General features: G+C 41.5%; 1 pseudogene; it reads right to left on the minus strand.

Moving 5' to 3' along the window:
- Positions 1 to 1,449: 1,449 nt before the first annotated feature.
- On the minus strand, positions 1,450 to 1,628 carry LOC126163301 (U2 spliceosomal RNA; annotated as a pseudogene).
- Between the last annotated feature and the right edge of the window lie 4,119 nt (positions 1,629 to 5,747).

The following is a 5,747-nucleotide window of genomic DNA, read 5'->3' on the forward strand; positions in this document are numbered from 1 at the left end:
GACGGTTGTCACCCATTTTGGCATCGGAGGGAGTGACTAGCCTGTGGGAAACCTCCAGAGATGTCACGGAAGCATCTGTAATGGTTACCTGGTGAGTGTAATCCAACTGCATGAAAAAATTAGTCACCATCCACAGGAACTCTCAATTAATTCGATGTCAGTGATGTGTCGCCATGCGGCTGAAAGAGAGGATGATATCACCACGGATATGATTCACGAGTTGGAGTGGCAATCGGGCGTTTTTCCGCAACGGCGAGATCTTTTAATGGAATTTCAATCTCTCACTTGCACAGGGAAAGACGACCATCGCAATAAAACCATCTATATTACTGAATTTATAAAGTGATACGTAGTATAATCCTGACATGAATAATTCCTCCAGAGATCTACATATACATCTACATTTATACTCCGCAAGCCACCCACCGGTGTGTGGTGGAGGGCACTTCCGTGCCACTGTCATTACCTCCCTTGAATCCTGTTCCAGTCGCGTTCGGTTCGCGGGAAGAACGACTGCCGGTAAGCCTCCGTGCGCGCTCGAATCTCTCTAATTTTACATTCGTGATCTCCTCGGGAAGTATAAGTAGGGGGAAGCAATGTATTCGATATCTCATCCAGAAACGCATCCTCTCGAAACCTGGGCAGCAAGCTACACGGCGATGCTGAACGCCTCTCTTGCAGAGTCTGCCACTTGAGTTTGCTAAACATCTCCGTAACGCTATCACGGTTACCAAATAACCCTGTGACGAAACGCGCCGCTCTTCTTTGGATCTTCTCTATCTCCTCTGTCAACCCGACCTGGTATGGATCCCACACTGATGAGCAATACTCAAATATAGGTCGAACGAGTGATATGTAAGCCACCTCCTTTGTTGATGGACTACATTTTCTAAGGACTCTCCCAATGAATCTCAACCTGGCACTGGCCTTACCAACAATTAGTTTTATATGATCATTCCACTTCAAATCGTTCCGCACGCATACTCCCAGATATTTGACAGAAGTAACTGCTACCAGTGTTTGTTCTGCTATTATACAATCATACAATAAAGGATCCTTCTTTCTATGTATTCGCAATACATTACATTTGTCTATGTTAAGGGTCAGTTGCCACTCCCTGCACCAAGTACCTATCCGCTGAAGATCTTCCTGCATTTCGCTGCAATTTTCTAATGCTGCAACTTCTCTGTATACTACGGCATCATCTGCGAAAAGCCGCAAGGAACTTCCGACACCATCTACTAGGTAGACACTATCTACTGGGTAGAGCTACAGTGCTCGATCAATGGCAACTGTCCCTCCTCAACTCCCATGCTTCACAGCCACAAGAAAAAAATTTGGATTTTCCCACCAATAGTAGGGGGGGGGGGGGGAGTTAGATGTCACAGAAGCATCTGTAATGGTTACCTGGTGAATTCTAAGAAACTTTGCAGGTGATGGGACATATGGTTACTTTAAGACAGTTTGAAACTGATGAAGCATTCTGTGACAGAAGTAGAGCATGCTCTTAGTGCTCCATCATGACCCAAAAATGAGTTTAATATTCTAGTCCTGTGATACGGAACATGGCAGATATTAAGCTGACATGAACAGATTTTCTTCTTGATGAGAGAGTACCTAGAGGAAATATGGCCTATGCCACAGTGTTGTACAGGATTTCGACAAGAAGTAACGATACTTTAGCGATGTGAAAACATGCGTACGGTCCAATTTCTTGAAAATAACTCATATAAAAGGAACGAATCTACATTTTGTGTGAGAAATTCGAGATGTATTGATAGAACAAAATCCCCATTTCAACCCGGGTAAACTGGGTTTTTTTAAACTCAGAAATCTTTGTCAGAGATGAAACTGCAGTTAGAACTATACATCCAGGTTGCACCTGCTTGTCTCGCGTTGTGTCACGGACAGCAGCAGGAGTGGTCACGAGAGTTCAGCGACCAGAAGTCATGGATTAAGCCCGTAGTGAGCGGTATTACTAAGAAAAGTTCTGGCTGGTCGGCCCTTTGGGTTCACAGTAGACTCATTATATTGACTAGGCTGGAGGTGACTTGTCATGGGTTCACAGTAGACTCATTATATTGACTAGGCTAGAGGTGACTTGTCACTTTTTCGTCCTGAAATGCAATGTTTAAGTAAGATAATGAGCAGTAGATTCATAAAAAATATCACACAATGTATTCAACATGTTTCTCTTGGCTGGGATCTGACTTGCGACTCATAAATAAATATAAGTGTGTTTCATTCCCCAACGATGTTATTACAGGAGTCCTGTATATAGGGGCAGGGATTCATAGCGGCAAGGGGACAGTACATCAGTTTTCTAATATCATTACCCATCCTTATGTCCCCCTCAGCAGCAATTCACTTGTAGATCAGGGGAAGGCTATTTCCCTGCACTTCTGTGATAGCTTACTGTCCTGTTATTATTACCCATCCTTCCCACATAGGCTATTGGCTACACTGGTTGGAGCAACTCTTGAGTGCTAGACTAATATCGAAAATATTATCTCCACATCCAGCAGTTATTGACAAAACTGGGTAGAGCTAAAGTGCTGAATCAATGGCAACTTCCCCTCCCCAGCTTCCATGCTTCACAGCCACAGGAAAAAATTTGGGTTTTCCCACCAATAGTAGGGGAGGGGGGGAGTTAGACTGCACCAGTATTCTGTGTCAGTCATCTTGGATTCTGATGTTATAGACTGCATCAGTATTCCAATGATGGTGAAATGAAGAGAGTACCCTACATCTTTGCCACCAGTAATATGCAAATTGAATTTTTGTAAATAAAGAATAAATTATTATTAATCATTATTATGACCACTACAATATAATGTAATTAGCATTTGAATTTACTGCAATTTACTGAATTTATCATGAAAAAATCCAAATTTATCGTAGGGGATGTGGTGGGGACGGGAAGAGAGGGGAGAGACCCTCTGATGGGCTGGGGATTTCCCAGAGGGGCAAGGGGTAGTTAATTGATCAAGTTAATTAATAAGTCAATTGATTTGATATCTCTGGCATCTCTTTTCCCAGAGGGATTAGAAGGGTGGCTTGTGGGGGGAGCGGGGAGTTTTCAGAAGGACGAATTATCCCAAGGGTTCAAGAATCAACCCTCAGGGGGTCGTATGCCACTTAGCTGAACAATAGGTTAAGGGGAGGGGAAGAGGTGGTATAATTGATCAATTTAATTCATTATCACATCAGTTTGATATCAAAAGTCTTCCAGAACAAGAGGGTCATAAATCAATTAACAGAACAACCACACAGACAAAATGGCCCAGGATCGGCTTTACCCTACAACTAGAACATTGTACAACTAAGGATACCAGTGATGATGTGGAGGATTACTGCAAAGTGTTTGCGTTCGTACACTTTTTGGTTGTCTTCATTAGTTCACTGCAGAATCGATTCTTGACACATTGTGAACTTTTTAACATTTTTGTCTTCTACAATGAAAAACTGAAGACATAGGTATTACTGATGGAGTTACGAGACTCCATTTATTTTATGTTTTAAATCCATTAGACGCTGGTTTAACGACAACAGCTGAGTTGAAAACCTTTCATCAACGCATGAGTCGACTGGAGCATTTGCCTCAAAACCCTGTGGAATGTTTGTCTGGTTGAGACCATCAGATCTAGCATAATATCGTTCGGTTTCTACAGCTTTTGGAAAATCTACTAGAGACAACGGCCAGGAATGAGCGTGGTTTATCCACCCTCAAGAGAATCAAGACGTACCTATGGAGTACAACTAGCAAGGCACTGGCGAATGGGCTTGCCATGAAGACAATTCACAGAGAAGAAAATAGTGACATGGCGAAACAAAGAGACCACCACTTCGTTCTGTACTTTAAATTTCTAGTGAATGGATGAATCGTTTGTTCAATTTACTTGTATTAAAGTATCAGACAGAAGCAGATTTTATACACTTCAACGTAAATTAACGTCGGCTAGACTATAAAAAGAGGCAATTAATAGAATCAGTGCAGAAAATTTTCTTAGCAACTGGATTGTACACATGTAAACTAATGACACATTTAAATTGTGTTAATTTGGACATTAATTTAGTACGCTTCCATAACATTAATTTTCGATTTGAGCTGTTGTAAAACGGCAGGCATAACCTCCCCCTCAACAAAACAAAATTGTAAATATGCCACTGTTCGTTTTACGGATATTTATTAGCAGGAACAGAAAAATACAAAGAATAAACAGCAATCGAGGATTGACGGCACTGCTCTTGCCTGTGCTGACTGCTACAGGTACTATCAAGCATGCAGCGCTACTAAGTCGCTGCTGGATTGTTGTTTGTTCTTACACCTTTAACCTCGAACTCTCGGAACTGCACGAAACCATGCTTAGAATAACACTCGATCGTAGAAATAGGTGTCTGTGTCATTTCCATGCAAAACGTTGCATTCTACTGGAAGTGACATTTTAAGAGAGAAAAACAAAGTAACAAGATATGAATATAATAGGAGCGAAATTATACGTAATTCATTACATTTTCAAGCAACAGTGACAAGAATCCCCTGCTTAGAGTAACTAAAATAGCGCAAAACACACATATCCTACACTTCTAATAGTGCTTACATTAGTTCTCATAGAGAAAATGCGGAACTCCGACGAAGTGGTTAAACAAAGCGGAAGAAAACAACGTGTACATCTCACTAAAGCCATGTTCTTACATTTAAATTCACTTCCGTATTCAAGCAGTCCAATATCAAAAGTCACACTAATTACATCTTCAAATAATGATATTGTTGTATCACTGTCATAACCTGGTTTTCGCCAAGCATACTGCAACATAGGTGTATACTTTGGTGCAGAAAATTAATTTTAAATCACAAATGATGAAATAACGATCATATGTCCTCACTTATAGTCTGACACATAGCAGTCTTACAAAATCAGCTATCCTTCTGATACAGAGCTTATATTAACAAAAGAAGTAAGCTGGCCGGAGTGGCCGAGCGGTTCTAGGCGCTACAGTCTGGAACCGCGCGCAGGTTCGAATTCTGCCTCGGGCATGGATGTGTGTGATGTCCTTAGGTTAGTTAGGTTTAAGTAGTTCTAAGTTCTAGGGGACTAATGACCTCAGCAGTTAAGTCCCATAGTGCTCAGAGTCATTTGACAGAAGAAGTAAACATCAAGGGATCGGTAATACCTTCGTTTGGAAAACTTGATTCTAGAATGGAGCAATTTGTATGACCTGACCAGGAGCCACACAGTAATAGGCTCGTCTCCCATGATACACGCTCACCAAGGACTGCACCTAGAAATCGTTTCATATGTTCTGTAGTCATTTTTACACTTTTACTTGCCACATGTGAATATTTTGTGGGCAGTTTGTTTCAAGTTTCTTTGAAATATTTTAGGCCGCAAGTGCCTTGTGCCTCGTGAAAACCGAAATGCCACTTGTTTGCTAGTTGCCTGTCGTTGGTAAAGCCACATTAATTGTGTAGCTGTGGATGGAGCTATGTACAGACTGCACTAGCTATAGTTTTCTGTTCTCTGTGGGACAACAGTGTTGATGATGATTACGTATCATACTCTTGCCACTGTTCCAAACGTTTCCTTTCTCCACACCCTGCTCTGTCATATGCATGTTCACTTTCTCCACAAACTGTTGTCCCTCCTGCCGTATACTATTACTGTCTTCTATGTCCCTACCTGTGACAAATGTAGTAAAATGCCTGCATGAAATGCCATATCCAGCCTTAAGATTGACGGTAAAAG

This window comes from Schistocerca cancellata, chromosome 2 (genome assembly GCF_023864275.1).
Source record: "Schistocerca cancellata isolate TAMUIC-IGC-003103 chromosome 2, iqSchCanc2.1, whole genome shotgun sequence".
NCBI classification, from domain to species: Eukaryota; Metazoa; Arthropoda; class Insecta; order Orthoptera; family Acrididae; genus Schistocerca; species Schistocerca cancellata.